We start from the raw sequence: 21405 nt of genomic DNA on the forward strand, positions 1-21405 counted from the left end.
GATAGCACTGAACAATTTTACAAAGTGCTCCTATCAATTTTGGTTCATCTTTTTATCCTTTTTATTTATTTATTTTTGGCTGCGTTGGGTCTTTTTGTTCCTGTGTGCGGGCTTTCTCTAGTTGCGGCGAGCGGGGGCTACTCTTCGTCGTGGTGCGTGGGCTCCTCCTTGCTGTGGCTTCTTTTGTTGTGGAGCACGGGTTCTAGGCATGCGTCTTCAGTAGGTGCAGCACGCGGGCTCAGTAGTTGTGGCTCGCAGGCTCTAGAGCGCAGACTCAGTAGTTGTGGCGCACGGGCTTAGTTGCTCCGCAGCATGTGGGATCTTCCCGGACCAGGGCTCGAACCTGTGTCCCCTGCATTGGCAGGCGGATTCTTAACCACTGCGTCACCAGGGAAGCCCCGGTTCATCTTTTTAATTTTCTTTTTTCATTTGCTTGAGTAAACTTATTGCCTATTAGATTTTATTACTTTGGCTCCAGTATATGGGTTTTCTAAAATATAGTTTGGGGATTCTTTTTCTTTCTTTCTTTTTGATCCCATTGGGCATTGAACTCTGTGTTTGTTATTGTTGTTTGGCTGTGCTGCATGGTTTGTGGGATATTAGTTCCCACACCAGGGATCAAACCCAGGCCCTTAGCAGTGAAAGTATGAAATTTTAACCACTGGACTGAAAGGGAATTCCCTGAACTCTGTTCTTGAAAGAAAATTAACATCCTTTATGGTATACTCATTTGGAGCCATTGCTTGGGTTCAGATTGCTTGGGTTCAGATCCTGGCTTTGACTCTTACTAGCTGTGAGACAGGCAAATTACTTAACCTATCTGTTTTCTCTCAGAGTTTTCATCACTGAAGGTGAGATAATAATAATTCTTATCTCATAGGTTGTAAGGATGGAATGAGTTCTTATATGTGAAAGTTTTGCAAGAGTCCACGTCACCATGTAGTGGTTATATGCATTTGTTTCTATTATTTCTTAAATAAAAAGTTTGACTCAAAATATTTTAAATGGCAAAGGCAATGAGATATTTTATAGTAGAAAAAAGTGAAGATAGCAGGTGATTTACTTTTTCATTTTTGCAATGTGCTTTGAAAATATTTTTCTATACAGGCCAAGAGGAAGCATGGTGTTATGAAAAGAATCTGGGACTTCCTTGGTGGCGCAGTGGTTAGGAATCCACCTGCCAATGCAGGGGACACAGGTTCGAGCCCTGGTCTGGGAAGATCCCACATGCCACGGAGCAACTAAGCCCGTGTGCCACAACTACTAAGCCTGTGCTCTAGAGCCTGCAAGCCACAACTACTGAGCCTGCATGCCACAACTACTGAAGCCCATGCACCTAGAGCCCATACTCCACAACAAGAGAAGCCACTGCAATGAGAAGCCCACGCGCCACAACAAAGAGTACCCGCACTCACCACAACTAGAGAAAGCCCGCACGCAGCAATGAAGACCCAACGCAGCCAAAACCAAATAAATAAATAAATAAATTTATATATATTTTAAAAAGCAGAAATCTTGCTTTAAAAAAAAAAGAAAAGAATCTGAGTGTGCAGTAAAGAATTTCATTGCCAAGGTCATCTCTGCCACTATCTAGATGATCTCAGAGAAGCTACTTTGCCTCTTGTGTCTCCCTGGTTTCACATGTAATGTGAAATAAGGACAGGTCCTCAGGGTGTGGTGAGACCAGCATGCTATGTGTGGTCCCTGCATCTGGGCCCCATTTGGAGGTGAGGACGTAACAGTCTTTCCCACTCCTTTGCCTTGGGTTGCAGATACTGTTAATGGCTTAACCAGAAGTGTTTCTCCTTCTTTGGTCAGGTACTGGGATGAATGTTCTCACCTTCAAGTGGTAAGTCCCAGAGGCTTGGAGATGAATCGTGATTGGATTATACATGCAGACTACTCAGAGCTCTATGGATAAATAAGACACAACCTAGACACCAAAGAGCTTATAAGGGGGCCCTTTGTACTTTTTAAATTTCTTTAAAATTTATTTTTAAGTGTTTTACTCTGTTTGGACTTTGCTATTTCTAGTCATTTAATAAACAAAACCCAAAAACATACGTGGAAGTTAGATGTGGGATGGAGATAGGGAGTTGGGATGGAGACAGGGAGTTGGGATGGAGATAGGGAGTTGGGATGGAAGTACCACGTGGGCAGGTGACTCAGGGGACCCGTGAGTACAGGTGAGGGAAACCTGTCCCACACACCTGTGACAGCATCAGTGATCTGTCCTCAAATTCCACCGAAGGAGGCACTTTTTAGATGATTGGTCCTCTGGGGGTAGTTTGCATCAAAATCAAATCGAGTGTCAACGCGGTCAGAGTAAGCCGTATTTTTAAGGTTTAAAACATGAGAAGGAGGGACGTTGATTGTGTGGAACTTTGTAGCAGCCTCTGGAGATGGGGAGGTAGAGAAGGCAGCTGCAGGGTCCGGGGGCAGCGTCCCCGCAAGCAGAAAAGAGTGTCTGGAATCGACGAGTCTCCCTGTGAATTATTTATGTCGAGATCCGACTTTCCAGCTCATTTCAAATGTTTAATTTCCCCAATGGTGGCAAAATGAAACCTCCCTCAGAGACTCTAAGAGTCTGTTGGAAGCCATGAGTGCTTGTGTAGCGCTGTCCTTGGCCGTCAGATACGTAGTCCTAAATATTTACGGAGGTATGAATAAATAAATCTTTATTTGCTGCTGGTATTAGGTAGTAAAGCCCAGGGTTACAGCAGAAATTGTCATTTGGCCTTAAGCACGCCAAAGAAAAATTTCATGGTCTGTTTTCTCCCTGCAGTAAGAGGCACCGTTCAAGGGAAGGGGAAGAAATGCCTTCCTGATTCCAGACTTTCTGCCTATGGACCCTTCCCGGATTGGGTTTATAAACAAGCCTTGTAGCGATTCTGTGTGTCTCCAATTTAATGCTCTTCCTCCTGAGCCTTCCTAGGTCCTCCAATTTGTGAGTTGGCTTCTTGAGGACTGAGTCCCCTGTAAGCTCCAACCCTGCCCCACCCCTGCTAGAGTTCCCAAATCCTAAATAGAGGACACACAGTTACATTTGAGGATCAGATAAACAGCAAAGAAAATTTTAGTATAAGCAGGTCCAGATATTTCATGGGACCTACTTATACTAAATATATAAACACTATGTCTAAATATTTAAATATTAAATAATAAGTTATATTACAATTTATTTAATTATATATAGCATCTATAAAAATAATAAGATATAGTACTATATAAAAAGATATAATTCTATTATAATGTAAGTAAATATTAAGTAATAAATATATATATCACAGTAAATATGAAATAAATATATAAAGATTCAGAAAACTTCATTTTATCAAATTTATTAAATTTATTAATCTAACAATCATCATTTAATTATTATTTATTATAGTATCATAATTTATCAACCATATTAATTTTCTTCTTTTCCATTATGGTTTAGTACAGGATATTGAATATAGTACCCTGTACTATTCAGAATGTTTATCCATTCTATAGATGATAGCTTGCATCTGCTAATCCCAAACTCCCACTCTCCAACCCTCCCCAACCCACCCCTTGGCAACCACAGGTCTGTTCTCTATGTCTGTGAGTCTGTTTCTGTTTCATAGATAAGTTCATTTGTGTCATATTTTAGATTCCATATATAAGTGCTCTCATATGATACTTGCCTTCCTCTGTCTGAGTTACTTCACTTAGTATGATAATCTCTAGTTGCATCCACATTGCTGCAAATGGCATTATTTTGTTCCTTTTTAGGGCTGAGTAATATTCCATTGTATATATGGACCACAGCTTCTTTATCTATTCTTTTGTCTATGGACATTTAGGTTGTTGTTAACTATATTAATAATTGTAATATTGTTATTAACTGATAAGCATAATTTATTAATTATATTTGACTTAGCATACATAAAACATAGGATATATACTGGGTATACATACATATACTATGTTGCATGAATACTAAATTTAATATAAATAAATATATATATATATATATATCTCCCCTATATATATGGGAGAAATTTCCCAAGAAATATCTGGGACCTACTTGTACTAAACTTTTATTGTATACTAAATATATCTGTATTTGCATATTGCTAAATCTGGCAACCCTGCCCCTTGCATCTGGGGAGAGAAGTTTACAGAGCGTGCGGGGCTCTCAAGGTTGCATGCTCACTGGTGAAGGAGGGTTTGGTGACGGATGGAAAGGAGCATTTGGATGCAACATGCCAAGGGCCTTAATCACCACCTGGGGAAACAGAGAAAGGAGGGACAGTCCCTACACTTGCTGCGTCTACCTTTCCCACTTTCTTCCAGGTTCTTCTACCTTTAGTTTGTTAACCTAGATGACAGCCAGAGGTGATATTTACAGCTCACCTGGATTGCTCCTTCAGTGACAAGAATAATAACTCTGGTTTCTGCGACCTGGGCTAGCTTATCTGTGGGCCCAGAGCAGGTGCTGTCTAAAATGTATGTATTTTTCTTTCAATAAAACTTTGTTCTTCCTCTGTCATAAAGGGACAGTCTCTCTCCTTGCTTCTTTTCTTTTCCTCTCCACCAAAGTTCCTGGCGTGTCCTTCAGGTAAAGCATCTTCCTTCCTGTCAGCACCTGGAGGACCTGTGTTAAAGGTTTCTCAGCTCCTGGACCCCCAGTTAAGATGCTAAAACAAATGATGCTCTAACCTCCTCTTCTGATCTTGATTTAAAGCTGAGCTTTTAGTGTTTGAGATTGTGTTTTTAATAAGGGACCTTAAAATTGGTACAGTGTGATGTCTCCTCTCCCTGAGAGGATAGTCGTGGAAATATTTAGACCTAAAGCATTTTAAGTGAAGTTCCGCAGCATCCACGCTACTAACTCTCTGGGAGGCTGTTGCAGGGGTGGGGGAGGAGGCCAGACATTCTGTATTTACTATGCATTTCTTTGTATAGAATTTCATATGAAACTGATAACAGAATCCAAGCTCCAGATTCCATCTTTTTTTTTTTTTTCCCCCAGTACACGGGCCTCTCACTGTTGTGGCCTCTCCCGTTGCAGAGCACAGGCTCCGGACACGCAGGCTCACTGGCCATGGCTCACGGGCCCAGCCGCTCCGTGGCATGTGGGATCCTCCCGGACCGGGGCGCGAACCCATGTCCCCTGCATCGGCAGGCGGACTCTCAACCACTGCACCACCAGGGAAGCCCCATCTTCTTTAGCTTTAAATAAAGCAAGTAGGGGCTTGGGACTATCCTTTTTTTATATGAAGACAAGAAGTCATGGCTAATTCTTTCAACCACCCGGATATCTTCCCACTTCATTTCATTCAAAACCGTATTACCAACCATCAGTCACACTCCTGGATATATTTTTCCATGGAGCAAAATGTCCCCTCAAAAAACCCTGCCCACTCTTGTTCATAACAGCTTTATTTGTCATAAACATAAACTGGAAACAACTAAATCCCTTTCTAAAGGTGAACTGTGAAGCACCCTGTGGTATGTCCAGACCGTGCGATCGCTACTTGGCAGAAAAAGGAACATGCTCTTGATATACACAACAACTTAGATGGATATTGGAGACATAACACTGAGTGAAGAAAGTCAATCTCAAAATATCCCGTATTGTATTATTTCATTTATAATAAGACAGTTTGCAAATGACAAACCATGGAGATGGAGAAGAGGTTCGCAGTGGCCAAGGGTTAGAAATGGTCATGGGGGTTGGTTATGACTATAAACAGATGGCAAGAGGGAGAGGTCTGTGGGGATCTGGGAGTTTTTGCAAGCAAAGATGTGAGATGCATCCGGCAAAGGAAGAAAACAATGGGCGCTTCTGCTAAAGGAAATCATCTCTCTTGAAACCAGTGTAACTTCAGTTCTCTTGAAATTCAGTGCAATCCCTGAATGATCCTTTTTTTCATCACCTAGCCCCGATTAATCAACAGTAAACAGGGGCGACAGCTGATGAATCAGTCCTGATAGGCTGCCCTAAAATTAAATCGAAAACAAAGGAATTTGGAGAGCTGATCATTTTGGCGGTGGGAATAAGAGGCAGGCTTTACTGAGCCACAAGCCCGGGAGGGTTCTCCAAACTGCCCGTGGTTTTCAGGAGACCTCCTTTTCCTTTATGTTGTGTTGCAACTAAATACATTATAAACGAACTAAATTGTAAAGTTCATGTAGACTTTTCAGCTCTGCCCTTCTCAAGCCCACATGACAGTGATGGCCCAACGTGATACCATAGACTCTGTATTGCCTGCAGAACAGTGTGTGACCTGGAGCACATAGGGTTACTTACAAGTAACGGCGGGCTTTTTTTTTTTTTTTCCCCATATTCTTTTCCATGATGGTTTATCACAGGATACTGAATACAGTTCCCTGTGCTCTACAGAAGGACCTTGTTGTTTATCCATTCTCTATACACTAGTTTGCATCTGCTAATCCCAACATCCCACTCCATCCCTCCCCAACCCCTCCCCCTTGGCAACTACAAATCTGTTCTCTACGTCTGTGAGTCTGTTTCTGTTTTGTAGATAAGTTCATTTCTGTCATGTTTTAGATTCCACATATAAGTGATATCATATGGTGTTTGTCATTCTCTTTCTGACTTACTGTGATTAGTATGACAATCTCTAGGTCCATCCTTGTAGCTGCAAGTGGCATTATTTCCTTCTTTTTATGACTGAGTAATATTCCATTGCATGTATGTACCACATCTTCTCTATCCATTCCTCTGTCAGTGGACACTTAGGTTACTCCTGCGTGTTGGCTATTGTGAAGAGTGCTGCTATGAACACCGGGGAATAGCAGCCTTTTAGACTTGTAGGTTCCTTTCCAGCTCTCCAAAAGTGTCCATTCACTCTGTAGCAGTTTTGCTTTTGCGTTTTGGTGGGCCAGCTGCTTGCCCGTAAGGTCCTCTGCATCTATCAATTCCTCATCCCGTTTCTCCACATCTAAAACGCCCCATCATTTTTAAACACTCTGAAGTTCATTAGATGTCATCATAAGTGAAACCTCTTTTCTCAGAGAAAATGATTTAAAATCGTAGGAGCAATTTGAACTCAGGAAATCAAAGTTGGATTCCAAATCCAAATGAACAAACGAACAAAAAAACCCAAAACAAACAAAACTGAGGAAGTCGTGCTGAGCTTGGTTGCCCTTTTACGGAGACATTCTCTTGAGTTCCGAAACAGTCTTTTTTCAAAAACAAGAAAAAAAGATTTTTTTTTCCCGTAAGTGCTTTGGTTAGAAGCCATACGTAACACTGAACAACCAAAGTGAATCAGTTCATTCTTTCCTAGGTTCCCTATCACCTCTTCATAGATCATCAAACAGTACTGGAAAAACAGTGCAATTGACCCTTGACCAACATGGGGGTGAGGGGCACTTACCCTCCTCCCAGTGGAAAATCTACGAAAAGGTTTTAGTCTATAGTCTGCTGTCTGCAGCCAAGGTTCCTCCCTACATGAGGTTCCACATCGAGTTTCAACCAACCGCAGATGGTGTAGCACTGCAGTATTTCCTATTGAAAAATATCACTATGTAAGAGGACCCAGGCAATTCAAACCTGTGTTGTTCAAGGGGAAATTGTATATAGCTTTTTGTTTTAATGTGGTCTTTTTTTCTGTCCTCCTCCTCAGTGTATTTCCAAATTAGACAAAGACACTTTACTTGTCCCACACTTTGAAAATACGATTTCATAGCAGGTCAACATTTTAACATCCTTGTTATGGCTTTTGAAGGCACCTGTCTAGGAAGGTGTTCTCCTTTAATTTCTACAAAGTTAAAAAAAAAATCTTACTAAGAGCTTCTTCTCATGCTGAGGAAACTGAAAAGTGACCAAAAACTTTCAGTAAGAAACCCTCAGTGTCAGAGGCAAACAGATCACGCTCCTGTTTAGCAGTGCTGTGTACAAAGCAAGCAGGACTTTCAGCAGATCATGACTATTTTCTTCGGCAAGAATTTAGAGGCTGAATGAAAGTTGTCAAAATCTACACCTGCCTATTGGCTGAATGTGCAGGGAGTTGAGCAAAATCTAGTTTGCATTTAGACAAGATACAAAGAAAAATCTTTTGCTTTTTGATTTGTGTGGTCTTATTAAATTCTTCATGGAAATCAAGAAAACATTTTGAAACTCTATTTTTTCAAATCAAATTACCTGAGAGGTAAGGGGAACAAATTTTTGGTGTTCCTGCGATGGAACACATGATATATCACTTGATCACTTGATATACTAGGAAGCGTGATCATCAGTAAGAATTGCTAGAATCAGCTCTGTAGATAAGGGGCCGATGCACCTGCTATCGACACTCCCCTGTTTATTTGCCCATAGAACATTTTAGTTGCAACTTCTAAAATAGGAAATGTAACTTTGCTTACTTTCCTAGAGCAATCGAGGGAAGGGTATGACAATGTGTGTTAGTTTGCATGGTATCCAATGTAATGCAGTGGTCACTATTTCCAAATGAACACTGGTGCGTTTTGGGGAGGAAAGGATACCTTTGTTGACTTAGAAGGATTTGCCAGACTTATGAGATTTATTCTCCCTGCATGCTTCCACATCCCCTTCTCCAGCATGGCCAATTCTGCGTACTGTGCAGTATGGTCCTCTTTGATTATTTACCTCCTTCACCGAGTTCTATGCATCCATTCATTTTCCCTTTAAATAACCCAGTCATTTAGCCTTTTTCGGTGATGTCTGGGTAACGCTAGTGTTGATACTGCAATTATTCTCATTTTTATTACCTGAGCTCTTCTGACACAAAGTCACAAAATTCGCAAAGTTAAATATTAAAACCTGCAATAGTGGTATTTTGACACAGAGCACAAGAGTCAATGCACACGCAGAGTCAAAGAAGGACTGGTGATACTCATGATTACAGCCACACGGAAAGGCACACCTGGGTCCCATCTCTCAGCGTGATGCAACAAGGGATGGTCCGTTATCCCAAGCCGCACATCACTGTTGGGACACTAGTGGTGAGGGCGGGAGTAGCAGCAATACTTACAGTACGTAGACAATCTATATCGTTTTCATTTGACACTAAAAACAGTACCTCTCTATGTCCTCATTTTTAGGGCATCCTTGCACTTCCCCCCACCTTCCACACTCATCACCCCCAAACCAGGACTTTCCATGTGCTGGGGAAGGAGTTTTGGGGATGTGGGACTTTTAGTGCTGAAACTGGGACAAACCTGGGCAAATCGGGATGGATGGTTACCCTAGGAGCTACAAGATGGAAGAGAGCTGCCCAACTCACATCAGACCTGACTGAGAAATAGATTTTCAGGGTGTCAAGTCATTGAGATTTCAGGGCTTGCCTGCTGGGGGCAGCGGGGCGTTGTCACCCTAATGCCAAACACCTCTTCCCACAGCCCTTCTCCAAGTCCAACATGAAACCGAAAAGGACCCTGTGGGCTCCTGGGCACAAAAGTCTTTCTGTGTCCCCCATTTCTTCATTACAGGAAATAGTCTTCTGTCAGCCTCCAGTGACCCTCCCTGAGTTCCAAAGGGCAGGTTCAAACAGCTGCTAATCAGGGAAGGGAGGGGATGCAGAGACAAGGGAGGACCAGTCAGGAGACAATAGTGCCGCCTTGGGGCAGGTCCTGGCTCCCCCTCAAGGGATACACAGAACAATATCTTTGAGCTGTTTTGCAGATACTGAAACCCCCTCCAGGTGAGAGAAGTTAACTGTCTGCTGCCCACAGGCGAGCAGACCCCAGACAGATTGGAACCAGAAGGTTGATGATGCCGACTCCCAATGACCTCATCACCAACCAATCAGAAGAATGTCCACGAGCTGACCACGCCCTCTTTGAACCATTGCTATAAAATTCCTCACTAGCCCCCCCCCTCCAGGTCAGGATGCACAGTTCTGAGGGCATTAGCCCTCTATGGCCCCCTTTACCTGGCAAAGCAATAACGTTTTTCTTTTCTACCTCACCGAAGCCTCTGTCTGTGAGATTTAATTTGGTGCTGGGGTACAGAGGCCGGATTCGGCTTCAAACGGCCCGTGTAGACATGACTATTATTCAGACACACAATCCAAGAAGAAGGACTCTATGCTTAAGCTAGAGGGTGCTGTGGAGGAAAGGAAGTTTGAACTTTGAAACAGTCAGCTACCCTCCAAGTGCCACGCCTCCCAGCCCCGGGGAGGAATGAAGCTGCCTGGGGTTCCTGTGATGGATGACGCACCCACAGATAAGCAGGTTTAATAAATCAGGAGGCGCTTTACCGACGTTGGCTGTCCTGTGAATTAAAGCAGAGCTTGCAGCCTGACATCACACACATCTTAAACGAAGCATAATGGGTTCTTCCCTGGTCATCTACACAATAGCTAATATGAAATAGTAGACCTGAAATGGGTTTTAGAAAGGATCTAATTCCTGTAATTTACTTCAAACATTTAAAGAGTGGCTTCTGTGTTCCAGAGACTGTTAGAGGATTTAGAGGTAAATGATGCTGTCTCTTTGCTCCAGCTGTGTGTGTGTGTGTGTGTGTGTGTGTGTGTGTGTGTGTGTGAAGGTGAAATTCACATGTCATAAAATTAATTGTTAATGACTTTCAAGTGAATAATTCAGTGGCTTTTAGTATATTCACATGTTGTGTGACCACCATCTCTCTACAGTTTCAAGACACTTTCATCACCCCAAAAGGTAACCCGACACTGATGAAGCAGTCACTCCGCATTCCACCCTCCACCCAGCCCCTCCCAGCCACTAATTCACTTCCTGTCTTAATGGATGTTATGTTGCCGAGTCCAAGCTTGTACTGCTCGCTGCACAACAGGCCAATAAACCGAGAGACAAGTCGCTGGGGCAAGGAACAGTGACTTTATTTGGAAAGCCAGCCAACTGAGAAGATGGTGCGCTAGTGTCCCAAAGAACCATCTTCCCTGTTAGAATTCCGTTAGAATTCCGGCTTGTTTTACACTAAAAGGGGAGGGCTGTGGCTGGTGGTTGCGGACTTCTTGGTGCTGGAATCCTTTGTTCTTGCGGCTGTGCACCTAGTTCAGGTCACCATGTTCCTATAAACCACCACCAAGACAAATGTTATTCTTGTTCTGCAACTTTTTATCTCTGTTTGGGTAGAAAAGTGTTATACCTTTAAAGGTCAGGGCCTTGAGAATGAGCTCTCCTGTATATTTCAGGCTCTAGGCAACATTCTTTTACAAAAGGCGCAGAGCCAGCGTGACTCAGCACAGGCAATAGAGCGCAAGGGTTAGAGCTAAAGGAATCGATCCAACATAGAGGCAGGTTTGCTCTTCTCTGTTACACCTATGCTGGGTATTTCATATAAACTATACAATATGGAACCTTCTTGGCATAATGTTTGTGGGGTTCATCAATGCTGTACTATGCATCCAAACAAAAATTTGTACACGGATGTTCAGAGCACTGTTAACACCAGTCAAAAAGTAGAGACACCCCAAATGTCCATCAACTGATGATCAAACAAAACATCATACATTCATCTAATGACATTCACTCAAGCAACTTATATGTTCCGTGAAAGGCAAATACATAAAGAAATCACTAAGGTAAATTTGAGTAGCGCTAAAATTGGTTAAACCGAGGGTGCTTCGGCAGGTTGGAGGGGTAACAAATACAGCCTAGGGATTCTGAGATCATTTAGAACCCTCTGGTAGCTTCAGTGGGAGAAGCACGGGTTGGTGCCAAGACAGAAAGCAGGTTTTAATCTGATATTTTCCCAGAGTGCTTGTTTTTTACATTTAAAATCTTCTTTTATTGTTCACGTCACTCAAGTATCAAGTGTGATTCTGATCAATGGAGAGTAGTCTAATTACCAACTAGTATACTTCTGTGAGTGGAGTAGCATAGGTTTCAAGTCTGGGAATATTTGTGGTGTAGAAAAACTTATTGTAAAGACTACTGTGTTACTATGAATATATATTAGAGATAAGATGAAATTTGACACATCTTCACATGTGCAGAATTTACACCTTTGTTAGTATTATTAACATATGAGTTGGAACTCATATCTTTGTGTAAACATATATATATGTTTAAAACATATATATCTTTGTATATATACACATACACACACACACATTTATACAGCTATGTGACTGTTGCTAATGATACTGTAATGTGTGTTTGAATTTTTCAAAGAGGGTGTGTCTTCAGTGTCTTCACCGCACACACACAAAAAGGGAAAAACCAAACAGTAACTATGTGAGGTGATGGGTATATTAATAAGCTTGATTGTGGAGTTTATTTCTTCCTATCTATCTATCACCTATCTATAAACATCAAGTTGTACACCTTTAACATATGCAATTTTTATTGGTCAATTTTACCTCAATAAAGCTGGAAAAAATTTAAAAGGGGGAAGTGAAAGTATATTAAAAAAGAAGAAAAGCCATTTTATTTTCTATATATTCATTTTCATTTGTAACCTTTATCCCGCAGAGGGGCGGAGACATTATTTAATTAAAGTTAGAGCGTTCACGATCAGCTCAGGGTCCGGGGATGACGGCGCTGTCCTGCAGGGGCTTCTAGGGAATTGGGAGTGACCCCAGGTGCCTGGGGCCGCATCTTTCTCCTCCCGTCTAGTCACGGCATCGGTACCTGCGTTGCCCAGGCATACCCTGGGCTTTGTCACAGCCTCTTCTACATCTCTCGCGGGGGTAGGAAGACGCTCCGAGGCTCCATTCAGTACACAGGTGGGAAGAAAGTCTGCTAATGAATCCGGTAGGCACCGCCACTCCGTCGCTCCTACCTGTGCTGGGGACAGGAACCATCTGAGTCTTGGCATCCCCCAGGCCCCCTGAGATGCGCGGCACAGAAGTCCCTTACTCTCGGACTCCCAAGCTATTTCTATCCCGTCCCATTTTCTCCCCGTGGGTCTCAGGGCCACCTGGGGAGGACAGGAGAGGGAGACAGGGAGCAGAAGGCAGGCTTTTCTCAGGAACATTTACTGCAGCTTCTGTTATTCCATTATTTTTCCATTTTCACCCCTTACCTTTCTTGAGGCCACACATGCTTCCTGGTCTGGCTTAAATAACAGAAAAACCCCATGATGGGCTAGAAAAAGGAATTATCAGGAACAGACAGAAATAAGTTACTAGATCACTGTGTAATCCCATTTTAATCAACATGAAACGTAGAGGGTATTCGCTTATATGATATATAAAATACGAGAGCATTTTCTATCCTGAGAGAAAATTAAGAAGCCATAAAGGAAAGTGTACACGTGTGACTGTACAGTTTTAAACTTCTGTTTATTAAAATGCATTATACATAAACAAAAAGGCAAACAAAAACTGGGGAAGGAATTGTAATCTAGAAGACAAGGCATTTACATCCTTAACATGTAAAGAAGATTTCTAAATCAACAATATAAATGCAAACACTTTAATAAAAGTGTTTTATTAAAGGATAAAGGACATAAACAAGCAAATTAGAAATGAAAATAAAATAATACAGGAAATATATATATTTGAGGAAATATGTCTTTGAGAAAATTTACTAGAAGTGAAAATTCAACATTGCCATTAATAAAAAGCACACACAAAAAACTGGGAAATGTTGATGTCTTATTCATCACCCTGGCAAATAACTTTGAAATATAGTCTCCTTTGTTGGCAGAATATGATGAAATGGGGATTTTCATAGTGTAAGTGATTTAAGAAAAACAATTCGGCAATATGAATTGAAAGTCTTATAATGGAACATTCTATCTGAGCCCTTTTCACTCCTTGATATTTATTTCAAAGAAATAATCAAAGCTGTAAACCCTGTGCGAGCTTCTTCGCGATCTAAAGAGTTCCTCCTTTCAGAAAAACTGTAATCAGGGATGGGATGCCGGTTGTTAGGTACACTAACAGCATTTTTATGTATGGAAACAGGCTATACTAGATGAGCTGAAATTTTAGTTATTCAACGACTCCACCATCAGAACAGAATTAGTAGAGAAGCCTTAATGAAAACAGTGATGAAGACGGTGATGCTAATGGGGATAATGATCATGACAAAGATGGTGGCGATTATAACGATGACAGTGATGATGCTGGTGATGATGAAACACAAAGGGAGAGAAAAATTTAAAACCGTCAGATAATCTACCGCAGATGTTTATAGCATCATTTTAAGGAAAAAAAATGTATGGGGGATTTAATGTCCTTCGTCTATCTATCTGTCTATCTATCTGATGTGTGTATATGTATGTATAAGAATAAGGCTTAAAGTTCAATACATGAGGGTTCGAGCGTTTATCTCAGGAACAATGAGCGTTGCACTTCTATCTTTGGTTAATCTATATTTTCAGACTCTTTTTGGTAGTGAAGCTGGACGAGCCACATTTTATTTTTAGAAGAGAATGGTGATTGGGTGGGCATTTCAGAGTCTGTGCCCTGGGCTGGATTAAGTCCAGGCTAGTCTGACAACAAAGCTTCTTCTCCAGCCGGGATGCTTCCAGGGCACGGGGGCTCCCAGACCCAGTCTTCTCCCTGTTGAGCGCTGGATGTGCTCTCAGCCCAAAGTGGGAGCCGAGAACCCCAGGGATGGGCCTGGTTTCGGGGACCCTGCTCTCAGGCAAACCCATGCATCCTTCAGTGCCCTTTTCTAGAGCAGGGAAATGTCAGGTTAGTCCCTATTTCCCGGATGTGGGAGCCTCTTGAAGTCCCCCAGTTCATTTAAAGAAAGATATTAACAAGATCATTATTGAAGGGTCCTGCACAGAGTGGCAGGACGTCACGTCAGATGAGGGCAACCAAACGGCCTTCAAGTGCGGCTGTTGCAAAAAAACAGTGACAGTGCAGTGTCACTGTCAGGCCCTGGTGCCTCGGTGGCATCAAGAAAATAAAGGATTCATGGGGTATCAGAGTTAAAAGATACGCACACGGAGGGCAGCCAGCTGGTAAAACCCCCATCCTTTGCAGCCCTGCCTCCAGGGCAGCCTCTGCGCCAGTTGCAAACTGGCTGCCCTGAGGCCAGACTTGCCTGAAGTGTGCTCTATCCAATTCCTTGTTTTTTTCAAGGGAGAGTTCAGTACAAGCAAAGAAAGCTTGGATCCTGTATGAGCCATTTAACCGTTTGACAGGCCATCTACTATGGGCAAGCCATCCAAGGGGGAGCGAACTGAGCATAGAATTTGGAAGTGCTTAGGACTTGGAAGCTAGACTTTGCTCGGCCAAGCTCTCAATTGCTAGCAAAGCATTCAATTTAAAACATCAAAGCAAAAGGGAAAACAAGAAAAGAAACAAACCAAATGAATCTGGCAGCCCACTCCAGAAATGCCAGCCTCGGAGACCTCTGATTCAAATAATGCTTCACCTGCACACTCATGTATTCATTCAACAAACAGATGCGTGGTAAATGCAGAAGGTGTTGACAGGTGGACGCGGACAGCAGGAGGACAGAAGGGGAGTGCGTCCGTGGAGTGTTCTGGGATCAAGAGGGTGGTGTGGAGGGTGCGTGTGACATCACCAGAAAAGGAGACCCAGGTATGGCAGTGAGCGGGAAGGGGTGCTGAAGACCCAGGTCCACTTCGTGGGGCCAGGGAGGGAGTATCGTTGACGCTGTGCAGTGGACCCCGGGGAGGAATTCTTTCTTTCGAGGGGGATTTTGCATTCTGAGGTTAGAACAGTAGCCAAACATTGAATGTAATCAAACTCACCCCTGGAAAAGTCACGACTTTGTGTTTGTTTTTCCCAGAGATGAAACAGGTTTTTGGTTTTGGTTTTGGTTTGTTTTCCGTTGGTGGCAGGGCAGGTGCACAAGAAAGAGCTGACTTACATTGAAGCCCCTGAATGTGAAAGGGGGGACCCTCTCTGTAGCTTGAGAATCACACACAACACTGTGGGGTGAGGGCAGTGAGACCAACAGAGAGAGCGGGACCCCGTCTTTTGTCCCTTTAGACCAGCGCAGCTCAGAATGGGGTTCGAAGGCCTGCTCTGTTAAGTTCTCTCTCTCTCTCTCTCAGTTAAAACTGTGCAGTTACAATATACACACTACCATATATAAAAGAGAGAACCGACAAGGACCTACTGTAGAGCACAGGGAACTCTACTCAGTATTTTGTAATCACCTACAAGGGAAAAGAATTGAAAAAGAATATATGTATATATTCTGAATCACTTTACTGTACACCTGAAACTAACATGATATTGTAAATCAACTATATTTCAATTTTTAAAAAGTGTGCTACAAAAAAGATTGTCCAGTTACATCCATTAATCTGATAGTTCCCAAGGCTCAGAAAAGCATCTGGGGCTTCCCCGGTGGCGCAGTGGTTGAGAGTCCGCCTGCCGATGCGGGGGACATGGGTTCGTGCCCCGGTCCGGGAAGATCCCACATGCCGCGGAGCGGCTGGGCCCGTGAGCCATGGCCGCTGAGCCTGCGCGTCCGGAGCCTGTGCTCCACAACGGGAGAAGCCACAACAGTGAGAGGCCCGTGTACCGCAAAAAAAAAAAAAAAAAAGAAAAAGAAAAAGAGAAGCTAGGTTTCCTCTAGTTCTCTGTCCTTCCTGTGCTTCGTGAGTTCCCGAAATAACAGGGTCTTAATCCAGGTTGGTCCACGACTTCCAGAGACTCGGATGTGGTTCAAGTTCATTCTCAATGGCTGCCTCTTTTCCCGCCAGAACCGTGGCTCAGAGGCTGTGGATGTGGAATTGACCGACCTCATTATTATTTTTATCTCCTAAGCCAGGAAAAGAAATTAAACTGTTTGATATCCATTTGATTGTTTTGTCTCTCTTAAAACAAACAACCATTGAAGAAGCACCTTCAGTAGGTAGTTCCATTCCCAGCAGGAGCAGCCCTCTCCCAGGACAGCTGTGTCTCTGCTCTTTCCCATCACCTTCCAGAAACATGCCCTGTGCTTCCGGCCACTGTCTCCTCCTCTTCCTTCATGTCTCAGCTTCAGCATGATGTCTTAGGACACTTCTGTCCACTTAAGCAGAACCACTCTCTGGCCCCCGCACCACTGTTTCCTAACGTGTCCTCGGTGTCTCTCCTTCCCAGCACTCATCATTCTTGTAAATCTTTTACAACCACCATCTGTTTTATCCACCCAACTCTTAGGAGACCAGGCAGGAGTTGGCCCAGTCTTATCTCTGTAGCCCCAAGGCTGAGTAAGCACTGCACAAAAAAGCCTTAACATATATCAGTTGAATTCGTGACTGAATAAATAAACCGAAAGTTGAATATTAGACATATCAATACTTAGTGATTTCCATGACTCCCCACCAGAGATTTATCATCAGCCATCATTTTCACCTGTTGCCGTACCCTTTTCTATTTTCCAGTTCAAATAAAGTTCTTCCCTTAATAACTATTCAGTTAGAAAAATGTTTCACTGGACCAGAAGAAGGAAACAAATTCCCAGATCAAAAGGAATGGTGGTGTGCGGCCACTAACTTCTATGTTTCTGGTACACTGACATAATTCCAAGTCAAGTTTACCTCATGACCCAAGATGGCTGCTAGTGCTCCAGTCATTACATCCACATTCTAGACAGCAAGAAAGAATGTGAGGTGGGAGAACCAAATGGGTTTCACCTCTCACCTGCATATGTTCCATTTAGGGAGACTTTCCAGAACTCTCACATAACATTTCCATTATTCAGCACTTGATGACAGGGTGCACTTAATTACAAGAGATGTTGGGCATAGTGTAACCTTGAATATGACTGAGGTTTTGATTCTAAAGGAGAAAGGTTGAATGGATATCTGGTAGGCAGCATTCTCCACCTTCTCCTCTGTTTCCTGCGTATCAAAGAGTTATCTTGCCCTGGGATCTATACTGGTATCTGACAGTGACACGCACCAGCAGGAGATCAGAGGGAGGGACAAAAGCCGAGTTAAAGTATTAATTTCCCCAACAAGCTTCCTGTGGTATTGCAGCAGACTGGCTGCTTCCTTTACTGGCAGTCCCAGGTCCTGCCTGGTGGCCCTCCCAGCACAGCCCTCCCTGTCACTCTGCTACCATGCCCTCCGCAGTCCCTCACCCCTGCATGTGAGAGCTGGTGGGTGTCTCTCTATTACTAATCCCTGGGGTTTCCCTGCACAATACTTTACACGTAGTCTATTAAATTCTCCCCAGATTATCCCACTTTATGCGTGCTACCTATGGCTACTAGGACCCTGAATCACGGAGCAACTGTTTCCAGCTCTGACGTTCTGAGGGTTCAGGAAACACAGGGGTTGCCCTCCATAGCGCCATGCTCGAGGCACTGCAACTTCTGTGCGGAAGTGAACTGACAGTCATATTATTAGCGACACAGAAACCGTAGGTCTGCTACTGGATGCTGCTGACAAAGTGGCGACCCCAGTAATGTCACAAACAACGTGCCTGCAGGAGGCAGGAACCTCAGACCACACATTTGGACGCTAGGAATGTACGTTTATATTTTATAGGTGACCACATCACTATTTCAAAGCCCTACTGTGCTGAGTGCCGGAAACCTACTCTCTCAACGCTAAGCCGTCTCAGTCCGTTCAGCCCCGTCCCTTCTTCATTTCCATACCTTACTCTTTGGAAGAGAGTCACTGGGGGCAGCCCACCTGTAAGAAGTGGACAGTTAGGCTTCACCTCCTTGAGGATGTAGTATCTGCATAAATTATTCAGAATCTTTTGCTCAGGAAATTTGTCTGTTTTTCTGCTGATGTATTTACTCGTTCATTCATTTATTTATTATGAAGATCTGGATTTCAGGATGATGGTTTGCCTTGAACCTCAGTGCTCTGCTGGGTCTAAGAAAAGTCACTGACTGGCAGTTTTTTCCAGATGTGTCTCACTGTCAGTACAGAAGTGATGACTTCCAAGCTCTTGACGTGTTGGAGCTGACACCAGAAGTCCCCTTCCAGTGTTTTTTCAAGAAGCCCTTAAATCCAGATTTGTTTTAACCTGAGGTTGGTTTCGAGGAGCAGCTACTGTCTCCTGGAAGGAATCCCGGGTCCTTATATACACAGCGTGGATCAGATGTACCACCTCCGGGAAAGTGTGAAGATTGGCAAGGGAAGGAAGGACCCCACTTCCTCAACCGCTTGGCATCTCTGCTTCCTGCCCTGTCGAGTGGGGACACGTGAAGCCACCAGAATCACATCTTTCCAAGAGTGGCTTCCCCTGTGCTGCTGGGGCGACAGCCAGGAGGGCGAAGTAGCTTGTATCCGCTCCGTCACCCAAAAGATCCTCGCTAGGAAAAATGCCATGCCCCCAGCTGCAGGCAGTTGGAAACTGTGACTCAGACTCATTGAAATCAGAAGGAAATTGTTTTCTCTCACCTAAGCTATCAAGATCTGGGGGAAATTACTCATGTGGTTGACTCAGCAACTCAGCAATACCATTCATGACTGATCAAGATGCTTTCCATGTCTCTGCTCTGCTTCTAATCAAACCGTAACTCCTCTGGTCCTCAAAAGCGGGCTCCTAATGACAGAACCATGCGTTTATTTTTTCTCTATCACACACGTGTGTATAGACATGTGGATGCACCCAGAAACTGGCCCAATCTTACTCTAGGAACACTGGCTACCTTCTGTTTGGGTCACTTAGGTGATGTGTTCTTACCTGGACCAATAATATGTTTTAAGGGGATGATGTGACTTACACAATAAAGGACCTAAGTCTGGAGCTGGGGGCTGGAAGCAGCTTCTTCTAAACTGTGAGTGTGGAAGAGGGTAAGGCACCTTAATAACGTCAGAGCTGTACCAAGAAGGAAAAGGGGCTCCTAGATGAAGGGCACGCAGCAGCAGTGTCCACTACAGACCCAGTGCCTGGTCCTCAGAAGATGCTCAGTGGCTAGAGGATGAATCCATCATCTCTTCTCACCCCTCAGCATCCCCTCCTCTGTCCTCATCTGTCCTCCTTCTCTGGGCAGCCCGCTCTGCCATCCATCATTCAGTACCCACCGTCATCCGGCAGTCAGCTCATCGTCACCAGTGGGTTAACTCTGAAGAGATCACACTCTCCCATCAAACTGGAGGAAAACACATTTCCGGTGCAGGATGGGACGGGGGAAGTGGACAGGTTCCTGGCAGTGCTGAAAACACAGCCAGTGCGTAGCTCTCTACTGACATCCCCATGGCTGGGGATGGAGGAATAACATGTTTCTAGGACGATAAAGGGTTGGATTCTGTCCTAACTCTGAAATCCATTCCAGCCCCACATACTGACCTCAAGCTATATTTTAGAAGGGTCAGGGTTCCAGTGATCACATAAATACAGTTTTCTGTGACCCAGGAAAGCACCAAGAGCAGTGGGAATTACTCATGAATAAAGGCAAACACAACCTAGTGCGTTAAACCTGCGATAATGACAAACCGAAAACAAACCAGAAGCAAAGAAACAAAACTGACATATTTCGCTAATAATATGCTTTTGAATTGATTGTGCATATGTGTGTGTGTGTGTGTGTGTAAGAATACACAGGATTTGCTTATATATTAAGAACTGTCACGCTTTCTAGTTTAACCTATTATAAGTATTTTAGACACAAGTTCGGTGTGTAGTAATCAGACCTTTAAAATACCAATATTCATGCAAAGGCTAATGATTATGGCTTTGTGATCAAGTACTATAACCATATTACTGATGCCTGTGAAAAATCACTTTATGTTTTGTGTCTTAACAATTTGAAAGCACTATTCTCTTTTTATTCTCTTTTGAAGTGAGAAAAAAAGGCTCCAAGATATTTTTTACAATAGACCGTTGTTCTGCACCATTTATTAGAAATGTCTGTTCTTATCATCAAAAATTTTCTTGAAGTATTTTATGCGCCCACCTCAAATATTTATAGCGTTCAAGTTTGAGATGACTTATTTCTATTTGCTTTTAATTTCCTCATGTAATGTTTCAAATGGCTCTGAGAGTTGTTATGGATGGTTTAGTGTTAAATTATGTAGAAGTACCACATTGCTCCTGACTGCCTGCATTTGATGAAGTTATGAAAACGGCGAGAATATAAATTATCATAGCAACAAAAGCAGACAGTCATAGCCGGTTTCATAACTTTGTGCCTGAACAAAAGTGTACAGCTCCTAACAGCTCAGATGCAGCGTGAGCACTTAGCTGCTGAGTCATGCGGGGTCCAGAAATCCATCGGAGCGGACAGGTATCGAATCCTTGGAACAGTCAGTATTGACTAGCCTGGCCATATCTTTTTACCTTTCCATTCTTTGGAAGTCCTGAGAATGTGCACCAGGAAACTGATCTCCCTGGCATGTCCACGTGCCTGCCGTAAACAGGCACTTCCTGAGATTGGATGGTAAAGTCAGGAAAAATCACCATCTTAGAAGAGCATGTCTCTTCCATTTGTGAGTTTCTAATTTTCTCCCCATAAGCAGCGGCCTCTTTGCCTCCAAAGTAACAGATGCATAGCAACGGGAGGGGAAAATAATGATATTACTTATACGTGGACTCTAAAAAAATGGTACACATGAACTTATTTACAAAACAG

This window comes from Tursiops truncatus, chromosome 13 (assembly GCF_011762595.2).
Source record: "Tursiops truncatus isolate mTurTru1 chromosome 13, mTurTru1.mat.Y, whole genome shotgun sequence".
Classification (NCBI taxonomy): Eukaryota; Metazoa; Chordata; class Mammalia; order Artiodactyla; family Delphinidae; genus Tursiops; species Tursiops truncatus.